This window comes from Anguilla anguilla, chromosome 15 (genome assembly GCF_013347855.1).
Source record: "Anguilla anguilla isolate fAngAng1 chromosome 15, fAngAng1.pri, whole genome shotgun sequence".
In the NCBI taxonomy this organism is placed as follows: domain Eukaryota; kingdom Metazoa; phylum Chordata; class Actinopteri; order Anguilliformes; family Anguillidae; genus Anguilla; species Anguilla anguilla.
This window is the reverse complement of record NC_049215.1, coordinates 28,015,898-28,035,578: the sequence shown is the minus strand read 5'-3', so window position 1 is coordinate 28,035,578 and position 19,681 is coordinate 28,015,898. Positions and strand designations below refer to the sequence as shown.

At 41.7% G+C, this 19,681-nt stretch overlaps 1 protein-coding gene across 1 annotated transcript in view; it reads left to right on the top strand.

The window, feature by feature from the left end:
- The window catches only part of LOC118214236 (neural cell adhesion molecule 2-like), a 483,289-nt gene that overhangs the window by 398 nt on the left and 463,210 nt on the right, over nucleotides 1-19,681 (top strand). The gene's annotated exons all lie outside the window — the stretch shown is intronic.

Sequence of the window (19,681 nt, the reverse complement as noted above, 5' to 3'; positions counted from 1 at the left end):
TGATATTTTGTTTTGTTCATGTGGATGTTTGGAAGTTTTGGAAGTTGCTTGACTGAAGAGGTGAATCTCTTCCCCATGCTCATAGTACTCTGGCTGTAGTTGCTCAGGCTGAGTTTATGAAGCATCACTTAAGTCAATATTAATGTGCATATATGATAAATAGTTCACTTTCAGTCTGTTTTGGGACCCTCACTATATTGTGGTTAGAGTTTTGTGATTCATTGTCATAATCAATACATGCCATTTTCTGAATGTTTTATTCATTAAAGTAATGCAAATGACTTAATTCTGAGACTAATGTTAATGGCTTCCACGGGTCACACATTTGACTATTGCAGCGCACATCCATTTTCTTATTTTAAAACCATTTTTCCTTTTATATGAAGTCCTTGCAGGGTGGTCTGAAGGTGTTCAAACAGAACTGAATAAACTCGCAGTAGGCTAAGCTGTGCGGTGTAGAGCTGGCTGTACGAACCCAGTTCCTTTGTGTTCCTTTTGCTGTTCACATGCACAAAAGGCTATTTAATACTAGGTGCTTCTGAAAAAGTTTTAAAGAGAGGGAAAATTGCAGACATTTCCAGACTTCATGGGTCAGACCTGGAGTGGAATGGTGATTTATTTTATCTTGTTTTTCAAACCCAACCAGGACCGCGGAGAGTTGAGTGGACAATGGAATTAAATCCTATCCAGATAATTAAAAGATTGAATGGCTTTGGTTATATTTGGATAGATAATGATGGATAATGATAGTGGGGGAAAAATAGGGCACTCTCCTTCGAACACAATGGTCATTTCGACAATTTTTTTAAATAATCAAATATCTTTAACATCTAGTAAAGCTTTTCTTATAATGTACTGGAATTCTTCAGATTTTTTTTCCTATTGGATTTTCAAAATAATGGAGAGATAATTAGTCGTCCAGTTTTAATGTCTACTTCCTGGCAAGTTTTGAGTTTATGATGACATCTGTTGCCATCTGATGATGACTGATAGTTTGCCAAGTTGTTACTCCTTGCCTTCATCAAGCCTGTAGTAAGAAGCAAGGTTTGTGGTGGCTTTGGAAAGAGACTACTTGTCTGCTGATTCAAATGACTCACTGCAAATCAGAAAGTAATGATGACAGTTGATTGATCATTAGTTTCAAACCTTGCTTTCAAGTTTCAAAATCATGGTGGTTTGATTAATTGCATCAGAACTTGTTTCAAAATTTCAAGCTCACATGACATTGCAAAGGAAGCTTTGACACATCACATAATCGAGGCTGAGGGTTCCCAAACATGGTTCTGGGGCCCTCCTGTGTATACTGGATTTTGTTTCAACTAGTTGCAATCCCAGAATTTTAACAATGTTATTATTTTTCTTAATTCGGGGCTTTTCATATTTAGAGGGAGTATTTACCCTCTGAAGCCTCATTGTCACAAATAGCTATGTATGCCATAAATAATAAAAATTGGGTGTTCATATTGTGCATATTGTTATATTGAAAACAATTGCATAAGAAGAGGTGAATCAATAGGCTCCAAATTGCTGGAAGTGTGGACACCTGGCCACTAAAACTAACCATTTGGAATATGCTGAATTCTAAGACAAAACAAATAATGGGTCAAACCTGCATTGTGTTAAGCTGAAGGAGAAAATTTAAGAAATGAAACATATTCAGCAACCTAATAAGGAGCATACTGATCTAACTCTCATTTGATCAAAATAGCTACCTCTATGCAATTGTTTGCAATATAACACAATAAGCACAATGTATCAACATGGAAATTTTATTCTTCCTGGCATGAAAAGCTTTTTCAGACATAATATGGCTTCAGAGGGAAAATAATCCCACTAAACATGAAAAGCACCTAATTAAGAAATATTAGCTACTTGTTAAAAATATTGGATTGTGACTGTGGTTGGAACAAAACCCAGCATACACAGGGGGCCCCAGGACTGAGTTTGGGAACCACTGATCTAGGCTAACCAGATGTCCTCTTCCCCAGACAATTCTTCTTATTGGGACCGAAAATATCCAAGTGAGATTCCTAAGTTGCTACAAATATTAGTTAGGTTTTGCTCATTCAATGGACTGAATATAAACATACAAATGGCTTAGTATAATGTTCATGATTCCAACCCATCCCTGTCCTCTATTTGAAATCCAGTATACGGTCACCCTAATTAAATAACTAACTACTGCATCCTCAAAATATGTACCACTAAACATGCTATCAACTGTTTAATGCGAAAAATATCCTCCATAGTAATTTCTCATCCAGTGTACTCGGCTGAAATGCTCAATAGTTGGCAAGTAAGGTTTGGACATGGCCCTTGTTTTGCATGTGACCTTAATCTGGTGGTTAAGAAGGTGCTAACCCAAACACCACCGATCCAGGATACCTGTACATGAAGTAGGTAGTTTGTTAGTTCTTTTTTAAAAAATTATTTCTTTTTTTTTTGAAAATCCACAAGTGTAAATCAGAAACCGAATGAGGATCAGAGTCGCTTGGAAAGGCCACAGGCCAAGTTTATCCAGGAGGTGTAGGACATGCTGGAACTGTGCTTAGGCCTCGCTCCGATGTCTCTATGAACAGTGTGACGCTGTAGTAACAGCAGTGGCCCGTCTCAGAACAAATGATTTGCCCTTTAGCTACACAGTGTGAAACCGTCAGCGAGCGTGCCGGGTGTCCTTGGGCGTTTCGGCCATGCAACTGCTGCGCTTTCTCGGGGAAAAGTGGAGCGTCTGCTTCGAAAGGGATTCCAGTCGTTCGGCCCGGAGCAGGAGATCGCCGGAGAGTGCGTCGGAGTGCCGAGCTCCACTGCGTCGCGTGCGGAATCCGTCCAACCATCGCTGACCCTCCCTCATTTTAAGACGCTTTTGCAAAACCGGACACGCCCATGAAACCGTTCGTCGTTCGGCACACGCCTCAAACTGTCGATCTCTGGGAACTGCTGGAGACGAGCAGCTCGGAGCACGTTCGCTAAGGCAGCTGCGGAGGTGTGCCGTCTGTCTGGACATAATTTATTTTCCAGTTCTGGACACACGTCTGCTGTTTATTTATCTGGCAGTACTTATTGTATTATTTGCAGTACTCTGGCAATTCTAGCGGTTTCGTTCAAACCGCTCATGAACATTGTGTACTCTAAACACTCTAGTTCAACGTCATTGGCCATCAGATGTCAAGATAGTGTTTTGAGGGCTTCGGACCTTCACTTTCTTCAAATGTTTCAGTGCTTCAAATGCCTCTTTTTTTCCCCCACCACTAGCACACAGGCTTTTGTCTGCCTTCAAGACATTTTCTCTTATTGGTTTGCTTTATCTCTTTCTGTTTTTTTTTCTTCTTCACACGAGAGAGGTGAATGAAAGGGCTAATGGTCCATTTCACACATCCTGTTTAGTCTCTGTTCTGTCCACTCACCATCTTTTACAGTTCTGGCACAGTGCCACAAGCCATTCTCATTTTCTCTCTCCAGTGGGGGTATAATGATTTATGTACTTGGCCTGGACCATTCAGTACAAGCCATTGGTTCATGGTTCATGTGTACAGCACTACATTTCTGTATAATAGAAATTTGTCAGTTTCTGATAATAACTCAGGTTTTAAAGTAACAGTTTAACAGTAGCATTGCTATGTACAATGAGGCTGTAAATTGTGCTGAAGTGTTCACTACCCACACAACACCGTTGGCATCAGAGTTGTAATGCTCCAGTGGCTGCTGTAATTTGTGTGTTTTTTGTATGACATTAAAATACAAACCAGATGTAGGCAGATGTCTCAATTAGTAACTGACTTTAAAAAGTAGTCAAAGCAAGATACTGTACGCTGGCAAGGTCTACCTTTCTTACAAACACAAAGCAAAATGTCCAAATTGCCACACAAGCTTCATCTAGTGGCTAAAATGTTTTGCTTTGGGGACAATAGAACTGATTTGACAGATTATTGCCAGCTCTACCAAATATGTACATCGTAAAACCGCTGAGAGAGATTTAAAATGTGTTAGCGTAACGAAACCTTATCTTTCAAAATTCCTAATTCGGCTATTCACCAGTGAGTGTAGAAATGCCCTGCAACATTTTCAAACTTTTTTTTACTGAATTTGTATGTTTCAGTGAAGTAAAATGAATCCTTTTCCATCAGTCATTTCTATTGTCAGTTATGCAAGTTGATTAGAGGACTGAACCAAACCAAGGCACCCCAGGTCAGTAATTTATCACTAAAATGCCAATATGAAGGACATCCCTTATTGTGATTAGTTTTGAGTTCTTCGCTTAGCTCTGTTATTAAAATATTTCAGCTCGAAGGACACCCGCAGTCTCGTTAATTTTAAGTTCTTTGTTAAGCTTCGTTGTTATTGTGAAAAGAGAGCAGCATGAAGGACGGTCCCTACTCTTATTAGTCCCAAGCTCTTTGCAAAGCCATGTTATTGACAAAAGATTGCATTATGAAGAACGCCCCCTACTCTCATTAGTTCCAAGTTCTTTTCAAGTTCTATAGCTGCTGTCATCTTCCCTTATGTATGGGATTGATGATCACTTCGTTCTCGGGTCATGTCGCAGTATCATTTATATTTACTGGATATTCTCGAATTTCCCTTCCCTGCACAGGATCCAGGGGAGTGGTCACCTCTCTTTCATGCCGCACTCTTTTGACCGTGTTACTCTCCACAACCGGTCTCTCTACCTAATGACGCTTATCTCAGAATCCGCACGTGCTGTGGAAGTAATGGACCGCACACACGCTGCATCACTTCTCAGACATGGCCTTCTGCGTTTTACTCATACACATAAAAATTAGCATTTGTGTTTCTGTGTTCGGTGAAGGAGATTTGAGACCTTGGTATCTCTGAGGCTCTGTGATACTGGACGGTGGCTTGGCGTGTCGCAGGTCATATAACGGGTGACATGATCTGAGCACAGATCTGGTCTGTGTATAGATCTCATGTTTAGAAATTATTCTTGTTTTTAAAAAAATATGAAACAACTTAGTGACAGTCTTCATGTGAATGCAAAGCTGCTTAGTGTTCACAGTTCTTTCATTACATACAAACCTCAAAGCAAATATACTGGCAACAAAGAGAGCTAAAATTTGTATTTTTGATTTTTTTATTTCAAATTAAAGCAGTTTTCTTAAAACAATAATTTTCTGTACATTACAGACGGTCTAGACTGAAAATTGTTTTTCGAAATGCTCGGAGTCGGTGACCGTTTTTCCCGAAGCCAGTGACTTTCCTGAAGTCTGAGGCTTGTGGGAGGAGCCACTTCCGTCCTGGTGGAGCTGATTGGGTGAAACTGGCCTGATTTTGCTCACCTGTGCATGATCACACACGGGCCTTAAAAGCCTGACTTCCTGTTTGCTCTTCTGGCTGAGAGTGCCATTGCATGTGGGAGCTTTATAACGGGCTCCTGGTGCTCTTTGCCTGGTATTTTGGTAACCTGTGAGAAGAGGACAACCAAAAGATTTGGTTATGTTTTAGTTCAAAATGGAGAATCACGTAACATGCTTCTGACAGGTTTCAGCTAACAAAGGCGATTTCCTCAGACAGTCAGGGTTCATTCCAAGGGCTTGTTTTATCCGTCCTTGTTTCCTCTGTCCTTGCTTGACCCGCACCCACGCCGTCTTTAAGGACAGTCCAGTCAGTTAAATGCTTCTTGGTGGAGTGAGCAGGCTCCTGGAGGAGGGTTTTGCAGAAGAATTTTTTTTTTTTTAAACGCGTGACAAATGTTTAATGTTCTTGATTCCTCTGTCCTAGTATCATTTCCTTGCATCCTTTCCTTGCGTCCTCCATTGGGTGAGGCTGAGAATAAGCGATTGGAATAAGCCCCGAGTTTTTCTTGACTTTTCAGTTTTTGTTTACCACCGATATCGCCCTATATCTGTTGCTCTTCCCTACCTCCCACTTTCCACTCCTCCAGTGGCACCTTTATTTCATATCGTCCATTCCTCTGAGGCACATAAAAACTGTAAACAGCAATTTTGCTGTACAGTGGGGAATATGTACCCTCCGTCTTTTAGAGTGAAAGTGATGGTTATCAAGCCATTCATTGGCACAGTGTGTTAATATAAAGCAAAATGATGATTTCATTTCTTTAAAAAAAAAGGTTCACATCTGCTGTGAATGCTGTTTTGACTATTTAGCAATGAAAATGAAGAAATCTATGAAAACTTTGCCTTCTGAATGTTGTCTGTGAAATAACCTTGTGCACGTTTCTGTTTAAGACTCTGCCATTTTCCTCAGCAAGTCGTTTGAACTAATGACTTCTGTCAATAGAAGATGGTCCACACATTCTTTTTATGCTGAATGGACCATCCACTCTCCTAGTGACTGAATTGCCCCAGAGGCAGCAAATTAGATTGCATCTGTACTTGAATTAGAGCAAAGCTGTTTTGAAATTAGTTTGGCTATCTGTCGTCTTCATTTTATGGCGCATTGAATTCCAAAATGAATGAAATTTTAGTTGTGGTGGCTAAAAATGAGATCAAAAGATTCCTCAAGTTTCTACAGTGCAGAATGAAATGAATTGCAGACAGAACTTTTTTTTAACAAGTAGTATTCATTGTCTAGTTCTTTGAAACCATATTTTAAGTGCTTTCGTTCGGAAGAATTCTGAGCTGTATTCTGAACAATGGTGCCACTGGCTTTATATACAGGTCTTAGTACAGGAAATGACAGGACAGTGAATAGCTGATGTGCGATGAATTTAATATTTTTGCTCCCTGCAACAAATATGAATCGGTGCGCATAAGTCCTGTTAAAAAATGTATTGCTACTGTATACACTGTGTAATCTCTGCCACTGTAATCTCTTCTCTGTAAGTTTCTCCTGCCTGACTTTAAACCTCTGGATAGACTGTGAATGTAAGTCATGGAGGGGGTAGGAAGTTTGTTCTGAAAAATTATAGACTTATTTATTTTTTTGGATGGAACCATAATGGGATAATTCATCAGTTACCTTGTCTGTTAATATATTGCACAGTGGAGTCATAAGTGCTCAGCTTGGTCCTGCTCTTTGTAAAATGGCCTCTCTTGTATGTGTAGGTGCAGATAATCAATATGTCAATTATCCGTAAACCTAAGAGATACCCATCTCAGTAATGGTCTTTACTGAGTGATGCATAATGCCACGTCTACAACAGTAAATATTTTCACATTCTAACTACTGTTACTGAAACAATTATCTGCTCAGACGCATTGTAAACAGAATTGACACAGCGTGTGTCTGAAGCATGGAAATCTCATCAAGGTACACCAAACGTTTTAAGACTGTAATCACTCTTCTACAATACTGACACCATGTTGTGCAGGTTTTGCAGCTTCCGTTGTGCCCAATGCTAAGATTTTTGCAGAATGTACAATCCTAAATTTGGCTAATTATTTCACAGTGAAGTGATTGCCTGTGCCTAAGTCCCCAGATGATATCTGTATACAACACAAAGTATTGAGCAAGTCTCTTAAGAGTGTAAATATGCTTTATGGTGTCTGAGACTGCATTATCCCCTATGCCAGGAATACAGAGAAGCAGCCAATCAGTGTTTCCATATCCGAGAGAGATGAAGCCAGTGGCCCAAACTCCCCATATTGCCTGGCACAGGACACCCAGTTATTATTGTTATTCTTTGTTTATTTACTATTGATTTCCATTGTGGTGTATATATTCATCCTGTGTTTTAAGTGTTTTCTTTTATCTGTATTGCTGGGCCAGTAAGCTCCTGTGGGCTACTTAGACCTTTAACATTCGAAACACTGCAAAAACCCAAAAGATAAGCCACCCAAATATTTTAGTCTTTTATTTAGACTTAAAATCTGATTTCTACTACTTTTTTTTGCCAAATGAGACTAAAGGTTTGCCAGTGAGGTGAGGCAATTTCACTTGTCAAACAAAAAGTAAAACTTGGCAAAGTAAAATTTAAAAAAACTTTTATTCTCAAGAAACGTAATAAAACGCTTTTCAGTCACGTTTTTGGACAACATTAATAATAATAATAATACTAATAATAATAATAATAATAATTTATAATTATTATTATCTGTGTTCATCTGTGTTGTTTCAGAAGTCCAGATGAAATTGCATTGCAGAGGCAGACTCAGCTGTAAATGTTTCGCATAAATAAAATGCAGGCCGAATTCAGCCAGTGTAAGGTTCTCCTGAATGGGCTGTCAGGACGTTAATTAATCGGGGATTTCTGAATGCCGTTAACACCAAAGGCTTGACACTGATTTTTAATTTGAAGGGAAGATACTTTTTTTTGGGGGTTGCTTTGAAGTCTTCTACCTACAGGAGCCACCAAGGAAACGGAACTGAGTCTTTTTTTTTTAACCAAACCGCTTCTGGAAGGCAAGAGACCATTGTGTGTGTCTTGAGTTACATGATCAGACAGAGTTATTCTGCTCATCAAGACTTTTGCCTCCAGTGTAGCCTGGTCTTGAATATTGCTGGTCTGTCCACAATGAGTTCTGGACAGCTATTCTGTACAATATTAGCTCTGCGTAGGAAAAATAATAGCATTCGCTATTATAAGAGACTGGTTCAGAAAAAAATAACCTAATTTCAACCATTGCTTTCTTGTTTTGCTGATTTATAACTCATAATTCAGTTCATTCAAGCATGTGATGCCACCACCAATTTTTTCACCACACTTCAGTTGACAAGTAGGGCTCACACAGACATGAGCAGTAGGAAGACTGAACAGGTGCAATGGGAGTACCCTGCTTGACCAGTAGGGGTTGCTGGCGCACAATGTCATCCTGGCTGTGTGAAACTCACCCTCCCTGTGTGGTGCTAGCAACCCTGTGACACTGTCCATGCCCTGGAACCGTGCCTTAACAGGATGAGCTGCACCGACATTGTAGAGCTTGATACAAGCTCTCAATCATCAGCTTTAAGCAATATTGCAATAATTTTCACTGTTCAAAACACTATAATGGACACAAGGAAAAGGCAGAGAAACACAGATGGTTTGATTATTGGTCCAGCAGTGAGCTAATGAACTAGAAACCGAAATTAAACAATCAGGCAAGTATTACAAATGGCACAGCATTAGAAACGGCTCCTGTGTAACCCAAGAGAAGACCATTCAGTGTACCACCCCAACTGTTTCTCTGTCACTGGATGAATCTTCATAACCTTGAGTGGAGGATCATGGGTGACTAGAATATTAAGGAAGTTTCTCCAAGTCTTGACTCCAGCAGTAGTTTGAATGCGAAGATTTTTTTTACTTTTTTTTTAGAATCTGACTTTAATAAAATTCACTTTCTGGAAAACTTTGTTCCTCCCCCTTCACCACATCAAGGCATTTTGACAGTTAATCCTAAATTAGCATTTCATTTAAAATTGGGGAATGTATCATCTGGAGGTTAGAAAAAAAAATTGGAATAACAGAGTGGAAAATGATATTGAAATTTTTCATTTGTGGCTCATCTTTCTGTCAATGCGCATGTATATGAAATTAAAAAGGCTTGTAGGACTCTGGTAAGCCAGACAGCATGAAAGAAATGTTTTAAGACAGACCATGGACTCAGGCGACATGTGCCAGTGTGACAGCATGAAACATCTTTCTATACATCTTCGCTGCCATGAAGGGAGGGAGGGAGGGAGGTTGGAGAGAGAGGGATTAGATGGTTATCATTGCTCTGAGAAAGCATTCAATAATTAATTGTTTAACAAAATTTTAATCTAGCCCAGTCCTTTCTCCCCCTGCATTAATATTGAGAAATTGTTTGATGAATCACTGCCCGGCCCGGCCTGAAAGCCCGGTGTATTGAGACTGTGTGGAACAGTCAGGTGTGTGCTTTTTTTTTTTTTCTTTCCCACCAGGGTTGAGTGCATATTGTTAGAGTCTCGCTGGTGCGAGCAGGCAGGGAGAGGTCAACAGGCAGGGTGGGAAGGGGACAAGCTTTAATACAGGTAAGGTCATGTGACTGGAGATGTATTTTTCCTCTCCCAGACACCTCTGCTGTGATGTGCGCATTCTCACCTCTCCTTTTATAAACTTTCACCCCTGCGAGGCTAGTGCACCTGTGTCCCAGCTGCCATATAAAGAGTGGCACTGTGATGTCACTCGCATCCGGGGAGGGGGGCAGCTTTGGTCGTCGCACCTGCTGCGGGAGTCTCATCATGTCAAAGCGCCCACGCCCTGTCTGGAGGTCACCAGGGGCATTTTTAGCCGCGGCGAGCAGGCGAGGCGGTCCAGTTCAGTGAGCTCGGGAAGGAGATCAGACGGAGCTCCTGAAACGCTCGATGAAAGGCAGCCGGGATATTTCCGTCGTGAACATTTCCAGCCAATTAAGAGAACACAGACGGGCACAGTAGTCCGACCGAATTAGAATGTGGTAAACGAAGCGATGATGCTCATGGAATGCATGCAAAGGGTGCCGCGGAGAGCGTTTTTATGAGTTACAAAATTGCATATTTTACCACGGGCATAAAACATCACTGTTCAGCCCTTTCCTTCTGGCTTGCTGGTTGTAACTGGTTCACTAGCTTGTTGGCATTTCATTTAGTGATTTTTTTATTTATTTATTTTTTTCCTTTTTTTCCTTTCTTCTTTAAGGCATGAGTAAGCACTGAAGCTTGTGAGCTTTCCCTGAAGGTCCTTCTGGGAAAATAATACTATTCTATTCTATTCTGTACTATTCCACCATTCTTTCCTGGCCCTGCCAGGTCCAGCTCTCCAGTAGCCAAGCGTAGTATTCATTTTGTATTCATTCCATTGTGCAGACTTGCAGCAGTCATCCCTTGTTTAAGGCATATGGTTAAAATGCACATTTTCAAGCATGTGAAGCAGCAGACTGTGACAGGACAAGAAAATGGCATTAATGAAATGTTTCAGGCAATACTTTGTTGGTCACTGTAAGCAAGTGACGGTCTGATCAAGCATGGCTTTCTCTTCTAAGACTCCCAAATCCTCCCCTCGATGATTCACTAAAACTTTCACCGTATCCCCTCTGAAGAAGTCTGTGCCCAGCTGTTATTTTTTTTCTTTTCTTCCCCCTTGTGCTTTTCCCTCAGGCTGGCCTCAGGACACTTCTATACATATTACATCGTGTGTGAATTCCCAGTGGTAGCTCATCCGTAATTTCATATCTTCCGGCACTTTTAGGCTAAAAGATTCCTTGTGCTACTTGTACATTGCTTTCAAATGACTAGGCTATTCTTCCTGTGATTTTTACTTAATTATATATATATATATATATATATATATATATATATATATATATATAATTTTTTTTTGTGGTAACCAAGGTGATGTCTGCTGCGCTTACTGTAGCAAAAGTGATGACTGCTTTGTGCTGACCCCCCCCCCCCCCCCCCCCCCCCCCCGCCCCTCCCGCTGCACGCCCTCCCCTGGCGTCAGGCCCTTCAGACGTCACACACATTGAGTTGTCAGTGGCGTAGCACTGGAGGAGCACCATGGCACCAGGGTAGACGCGGCAGCCTCTGTACTGCATATGGTGGGCTAATCTTGGGGCTCCAGGCTAGGGAGGGTCGGGGCTGCATCGTATACGTACTTTCAATGCCATAGGCGCACTGTAAGATCCCCTCGGCACGTCTTAATGCAAAATTCAGCCAGCTGATTATATAGCTTGCAGGAAACTTTTTTTTTTTTTTTTTTTTTTGCTCTTATTGCTCACTGCCAGTAATTCCTCACAGGTGCGATGCAAATCCATTATTTATATTCAACAAACATGCTACGCTGTAGCCATCTAGCGCCAGACAGCTGAAGCAGTAGTGTTGGGTTAGCATGGTACTTGGATGGAAGGCTTTGTGGTGGGGGGTGGGGGAGGGGGGCGGGCGGTTGAGATGTGAATAGAAATGTCAGCGGGAACAATGTTAAACCCTTTTTTATGACCAGACACCTTAGACATTGCACTCATTACATGCTGTACACTGCACTAGTTACGCTGTTTGTGTCATTAAATAACATACAATTCTATGTTTTTAACACGTGAGACTGCATTTAAATAAGGGGTGGATCACATAATTTGTACAGCTAATCAAGGGCTGCTATGTCAACCGCATCATTGTTTATTGAACAGTGCAAACTCACTAAATACAGAAGTATTCTGACTCTGCCACACACACAATTGTCCGCACACACTAGAAACGATCAATTCTGACACTGAAACAGAACGGTGCCCGGGAGCCATTTTATCGATCGATATCCCCAGTGCTGTCCTCCAGTGTCTCAGTGGGAATGCGGCAGAGTCTCACTTATGTGGTCTCTCGCGAATTCAGTTCCTGTGCGGGTTCGTTCCAATCGTTATTTTCTGTCCTTGCCTCCTCGGTCCTCGCATGACTGAGGTCAGCCATCTTTAAGGACATTCCAGCCCGTTACATGCTTCTTGGAGGAGCTAGGAGCAAGGAGGCCCCTGGAGGTGACTTCAACAAGGATGCACAAGTGCAGCCTTTGTGGAAGTCTTTTTCAAGAACAGGAGACGTTCAACTGACCAACCTCTGGATCTACCTCTCCTCATGTGCCACGTCTGTAATTGACGTTGCTTCAAACCAAAGCTTGACTGAAGAAGGGCATTCCATTTGCCGAATGCACGCTGCCTGGACTCCTCCGTCTTTGTATCTCATCCTTGCATATCTTCCTCACATCTTCTGTTGAGGAAGATGGCAGGAGTGGAAATAAGCAATTGGAGTTAGCCTCCTGCCTCCAAGAACTCCAAGGCTGTTTGTTAAACTGGTGGAGGAAGAGGAAACTGAGTGTTTACTGAGAGCATTTGTGCAACCGACAAAGAAGGTGCCTTAAATTGAATCTTCTAATAAACATTTGTCACTTGCTCTCTCCTGTCTGCCTCCTCCCTGTTTTAACTATATCCTTTTCAGTCAGCATGTGTGTATTCAGGAAAACACTGTGTGTGTTTGCTAGGGCACTTACTTTAGATTTTCCAAGTGTTTAAAAACAAGAATTTAAAACCATTTTTTTTTCTTTGCTTGGAATCAACTGCCTTATGTAAACACAAAATATGTTTATAGAAAGACACACACCCACACAGGCCCCCTCCTTTACTCTCTTCCCACCTCTGATAATTAAGCACAAACTCAGGTGATTTGATTTGATTTAGTTTAATTTCAATACTCATCTCGCAATGTTGTACGCTTAATAATACCTTGTTCTTGTGGTCTCTATGGTGTTTTTAATGAGTCTATTAAATTTGGAGTTATTAACACGCTCTGTTCATTTAATTGAGCTGTAAACTATTTGTCTATTAACCAAATGAAAATAATAATTTCAATGGCTACTTTCCTCATATAGCTTATTTGTTACATGACATTAACAAATGGGGATCATCCTGTAGTGCACAAGCATTAATTTCAGCCAATGGGATAAAAGGGCAAGAGATTAAATGCACCTCTGATTACAGAAGTGGCTTCTGGCTCAGTGTATACATACAATGGGGTGAGCCTATGATTGTTCTTCTCACACATCCGTTATAAAAATATCATCTCGGGTTCCCTAGTGACCGCAGAAGGCAAACGTCATAATCTTCCCTGCACATCTCACTTTGCCATGCTGGCCCCTGTGCAGTTACTCCCAAGAGAGAAGAGTGAATCGTCCGCGAACGTTGGACATGAGCATTTCAAAAACCAAAAAAAAAGACGAAAAATAAGCTCCCCTGCAACATCTGGCCTGTGTTTCTGGCAGATGATGCTTACAGAGTGTAACAGTGGAGAGAGGTTATGTGCTCCACATCCTTTCCCTTGCCTATCATTACCCTGCATGCACTCTCTCCATTTACCTCACTGCCTCCATCCCCCAAATTAAGCATCCGAAGCTAACCAGCACATTATGCTTCACCACTGTGATCAATTTTACATCAAACACTTGTCCTTGTTTTTCCTTTTTATTTTCGCCTTTCCATGGTCCATTTGAGGGGAAATAAATTGGATCAGGTAAAACAAACAGCTGCGGCGTTTCTTTCTCCCTGGATGAGACGAGCAACATTCATTTCTAACTCCTTTTGCTGTTCAACACTGTCTGTGTAGGACCCTTGTAGCTAAAAGCGGTTATTCTAGCCGGACACTTACGAACCTGATTCAACTAATCATCGTCTTGCTCGAGTCAATTTATCGCCCTCTCCCTTCCCCTTCCCCAGTTTTTGAAAGTGTTATTGGTTTTAAAGGGAGGTGGGTGGGGGGGGGGAGGGAGGGGGGGGAAACCCAGGTTATATTGCTGCCTGTAATTGGGTAGCTTTGCCCTCACTGCCGAAGTCAGATAAGCTGTCAGAATCGTTGTTGTGCCACTCGGTGAAAGGACAGTTGTGAATGTCGTCTGGGTGCTTTCTGCAGGCGCGGGGCCCGTACGTGCTGACTGGAGCCTCGTTTGATGTCTGCGCTGATCTGGGCCCCCCCCCGGCTTTGATGTCAATGACAGACCTCGGGATGGGTCTGATGGGTTTGGCGCCCCCGTCTCTGTCGACTGAACGCCAATACTGATTTGAATGGGCGCGGCGGCAGTATCTGCCCCGAGACAATGACTTACAACCCAGAGTAAAGGATTACTTTAATATTAATGTGTTAATGAAAGCCTGTTTTAAGTTGGTGGTTAATCGCTTGCTGTATGTCAATGCATACCATGATCGCATGGGAAAATTCATATGATTCAGCCAAGGATTTCCACAGCATTCTGCTACATTGTGACCTCACTGTGACCTCTGTTACAGTGAAGGCATTCACCTGGGGCCTCTGGGTGGTGCATGCCGTAAAGGCGCTCGTTCCAAAGCAGAAGCGCGAGCCCTGCGACTGGGTGTCTGAGTCTATGGCGGAAGCTGGCTAGTTTCGTTTGGTCTCATCGCTCGCTAGCACCCACTCCTGGGCAGAGCAGGCGCCTGCGGACACACACACTGAGAATACGCTGATGCTGTGCTATCCTCTGATGAAATGTGTTGGTCTGGAATTGCAAATTCCCTGACCTTGTTGAATTTAATTTTATGCAACTGATTAAACGAACTAAACGCATAATATAGAGTAGCGTGTCACTTACCCATAACACAAATTAACCTTCAGTGAATGGTAGTATTATTAACCTCTATGTTTATCCGTTGCTGAATTATTATTCCCTCTGATTAAGAATTGTGTAAAATTATTCCTCATATTATGCAAATTACTGTTTTCAATTAGCCATTCATTGTCATAGCCAATAAAATAGAAATTATTTTTCCCAACCATTGTCGTGTCTACGTTATTTAATTAGGTTTGGCTCTACAGATGTACAGAATTCTGATTTCTATATGTCTGCAAAGCCAAGTCCTGGTTGTTGAGCATAATTTGTTCTGAACAAACTTGACCGAACCTCACTACATATGTAAAGGAGTTCACCCATGAGCACCCCCCAAAACCATGTGACTCTGCGTCGGATGTGTAAAACCTGACAGACCCCTCGGTGTCGCTCGGTGTCAAATGTGTCACATCTGGATTCCGCCCCTTGTGTGACTCTGTCAAATGTGTCACACCTGACTTCCCCGGTGGGTGCAGACCAGGCAGGGTGATAAATCATAGCAGAGGCTGATGACAGTTGTAAATGAGCATCCTCGCTGGGGCCGACCCGTGGATTATTTTGTGTGTTATTTACTGAAGGTTCCACTGCACCATCTGCAGAAATATAACTGGCTCATCATGCCTCTGGACCGAGGCAGAATTTTAAAGAGGGAGCGCACTTTTTTCTCTCTCTCTCTCTCTCTCATACTCTCTCTATTATGCATACACTTGCGCTCTCTGTCTTTCTCTCTGACTTTCTCTCTCCTTCGTACTCTTGCTCGTTCTCTCATGCATATACTGTCTCTCTCTCTCTTTCTATCATGCATACACCTGTACCCTGTGTCTGTCTTTCTCTCTGACTTTCTCTGTCGTACTCTTGCTCGCATGCTCATGCAAATGCTTTCTATCTCTCTCTCTCTCTCTCTCTCACACACGCGCACACACACACTCACTCTTTCTCTCACTCTCTCTCTCATGCACACACTTGCATTCTCTCTGTCCCTCTTTTGCCTCACTGTACTGTCAACCACGCCTCATTGCCCATCTTGACATTAAAAACTGATTTGGAGATGGATCAGCGTGTTCTGCTTGGCCATCTTATTTGGAATTCGGGCTTTCGGCTGAAGGACCGATCCTCTGCCAGTGCCAGTCCCCGCCCCGCGAGGCACAGGACATTTCTACCCCTCAGAGTTTGAGCGCACCATTGCCCAGAGGGGTCGGGATGGAAATGCAGTGAAGCCTGGCTGCAGAGACTCCTGCGGGGGCCTGCAGTCTTCAGTAATAGTCACCGCTTCCCTGGGGCTAATGGTTATGCTTACTGGAGGGACGGAAACATCGGTCACGTGTTTGGACGGTGGTCACCTCCCCCCCCCCCAACTCTCCGAAGTTGCATATTTGTCACACAGATCTCCTCCAGTTCATTGAATATGCTGCAGATGGGGAGGGTTGAAGAAGCTGGGGTATCAGATTGTACAGGCCCTCTACAGGTGATGCGTGCAGTGTTTTTTCCGAATGGAAGCCTGCCACATTAAATTCGACATTAACCTTCTGAAAATTAATTATAAAGGGTATGTTAAATATGAAGAGTATATTATATGATTATTTTTGTCATATTCTGTGTTAAGCACACTGACACGTACAGGATTTTCTTGTTAAAATTTGAATACATTAATGTGTTTAGCTTGAAACTAGAAGCTCTTCAAAGTCCCAACACCACAAGAAGATCAAGGTAAAAGGATTAAACAGTAGTGTGACTGTCACAAGAGGGAATTGTACTGAGCCATATAGCTAGGAGAGCTTGAAAAAATGGATGCGATTCCGTAGTTGTTCCATCATCAATGGAGCTACAGTTTACATTCTGTTATGTGTATCCACTGTGTTAATAAGTCCATGAGCACAATTGGATGTGAATAAAGAGCCGGAAGGTCAGAGGACAAGTTTTATGATTTAAAGGGAGGTTTTTACTGATGGGTAATAATGCGGACGTGTGGTTTCACAGAGCCATAAAGGCTGGATCTACAGTACGATGTGCTGTCGCACATTGACTTGTGTGACCCAGTCTAAAGCTTTTATTCTTTCCAGCAAACACAATGACTGACTGGCTCGGATGTCTTTTACTGTAGCTAATGTTGCTCCAGCCATTTTTGGTTTCACGACACCCAATGTTTTTCCATTCTGCACATGTGTAGTTGGGATCTTTCAATTTAATTATGCATTGTAGTTGTATTTCCAAGATGTAACTTTTCAAATCTAGGGCAGCTCGTGCTCTGAGGTGTTTTAAGTGTAGCTAATGTGATTCTGGGATTTAAAAAAATATTCCTTACAGAAGTTGAAAAGGGAGAGAGGTTAATGTACAAGACGTAGGTGATTCAGGGGGATTATGTTCATGATTTATGGGCATGGCAGTTCTTAAATTTATTAATAAGGGTGGGTTTGTTTATTGCTCAAGGAATCATTTTACAGTTTTTAGCAAAGTTTATTATTTTTTTTTATTTTTTATTTTTTTTATTAAGGCAGACTTTGGCAACAAACTTGAAACTTGCAATCAGCTTCCCACATATACAGAAACACCACAGCTGCAGAATGGGTACTCCTTATTTCTGTAGCTGTGAGGCAGTGACACACTATCGGGCTATCAGCGCTTCACATCAGCTAGCGTCGGGCAGAAAAGAGGCGCACCCCTCTCTCCTGATAGCCGTTGCCTGTGGACATCGTTCAGAGGAACTAATTCAGTGGTCACCTGGAGAACCCTGGCTGAGTGTGAACCCAGCTTCAGTAAAGCAGGATAAAAGTAATTGCATCCTGCTGTTCTGGACTCTTAATTGTAGTCTGAATTGGCCACTAGTATCCGCTCACGGGCACTATGAAACTATACTGCGAACGATAATGAATTTTACATTTTAAATGCTTTAAATTTAAATCTTTATTTTCCCCTTGTACATGTCATTTTGAACTTTTGTCAGTTAGAAATATGTGATATGCAATATTCACAATATAGAATTATGGGAAATACCAGTTTTGTTACACGTGGGAAATGAATAAAAGTGTGGCAAATATCTAAAATGGGTAAAATGTTAGAACAAATGTTTCATTTCTCACATGGCATCCCGTAAACTACAGTCTACTTTGTGAAGAAATGTAATTCACTGCAATGCGCACGTACAATTATGTAGGCATTGTGCGTTCGCTAATGTGGAAAGGTCCTTAGTACAATGACATTGCAGAATGCAGCACTCCTGTAAACTGACAAAATCCGAACAATAAACGTACAAAGAAAAAGTAAAAAAAAACAAAAAAAAAACACTTCACGGTGATATTCTTTTTTAAATAAAAAAAAAAAAATACATATATTGTGCTCCACACAGATATGGCCTCTTCTGTGGGAAGTAATTACTTGGGGCTGTCCCTCCAAGAATATCCCGTGGTTTTATTCTGTAGCCTTGACAGAATATTACTGAGAGAAATTCATTTTGCATTGTGGGAGCATGAAAGCAGCCTTTCTGATGACACAAGAAGCTGTGTCTCATCTTCTTCTGAGGCAGAACAATGCAACCCATCACAAAAAAAATAGCACTGGGGAGGGGCAGCTGTACAGGCAGGTATATTAATGTGTGTGCCATTGTGTATTATGATGAGTCTGAATAGGGTACAGGCAAGGCCATTTTGCAGAATACCCCCCTCAGGAAGAGATTGTATTTTTCATGCTCTGGAAAAAGTTTTTTCTTTCTTTTTCCCCCTTTTTGACTGTTTGGTTTTGTGCCGTGTTCTTTTCATACAGAAGAGGAGAAAAGTTCTCTCGGTGGCAGGGAAAGTGGAACTTTTTTCTGGAAATGAAGAACGACTACTGTGGTATGTCTAAGCTTCCATACGCCAGTCGCAGTACAAAACAACATCCAGTGCAAGTGTACTGTGTTATTGAAGCAGAAGTGACCTTTCCGAAAAAGTGACCAGAGTTGTAATCATGGGAAGTTTGTCGGTGGACCAGGATGGGAGCTTGCAACCATGGAGGGGTGGAGGGAGATTATGATCGCGGACCAGGGTAGACCCTCCAGGACAGAGCGTATTGCCACCAGTGCAAACCATGGTCAGCAAACAGAACAAATGGAAGAATGTTAGGATTGGAAACCTTGCATGGAGATGACATTAATGGTGATTAAAGATTTTAATATGAGCTTGAAAGTCGCTCTATATTACTTTGATTTAGCATGTTAGAATTTTGCCTGATACTTTATATTTTACATGATGATGGGGGGCCAAGAGTGCAAAATTAATGTCTTTTTTAAAAATGGTTGGGAAAGTTAATGCACTGGTTTATCTGAGTTGTCATGACATGACAGTCATGTCTCATGCCTAATGCAGCCTTACCACCACTTTGGCCCAGGTGTTAAAGAACACAAACAATGGCCTTTCCTGAAACTACCACCAGCCTTGAGAAATTGCCTTTGGTATCATTCACAAACATATCACCATGCACTCCTCCCTGTAATTTGAGTTTTCAGACCAGAGCTTCCAAAAATATATTCGCATTAACGCTAACCTACAAATGTGCTTTTCACGCACAAGTAATATCAGCTAGGGGTGAGGTGCCAGTTTAGGAAATGAATTCATATGCTCTACTGCTTGCAATTATGTTTTAAATGCATTAACTAACCGCGGCCCCCTTTTAGGAAATGTATCCCTATTTGTACAGCCTTTAATTTCAGGGAAAGACATT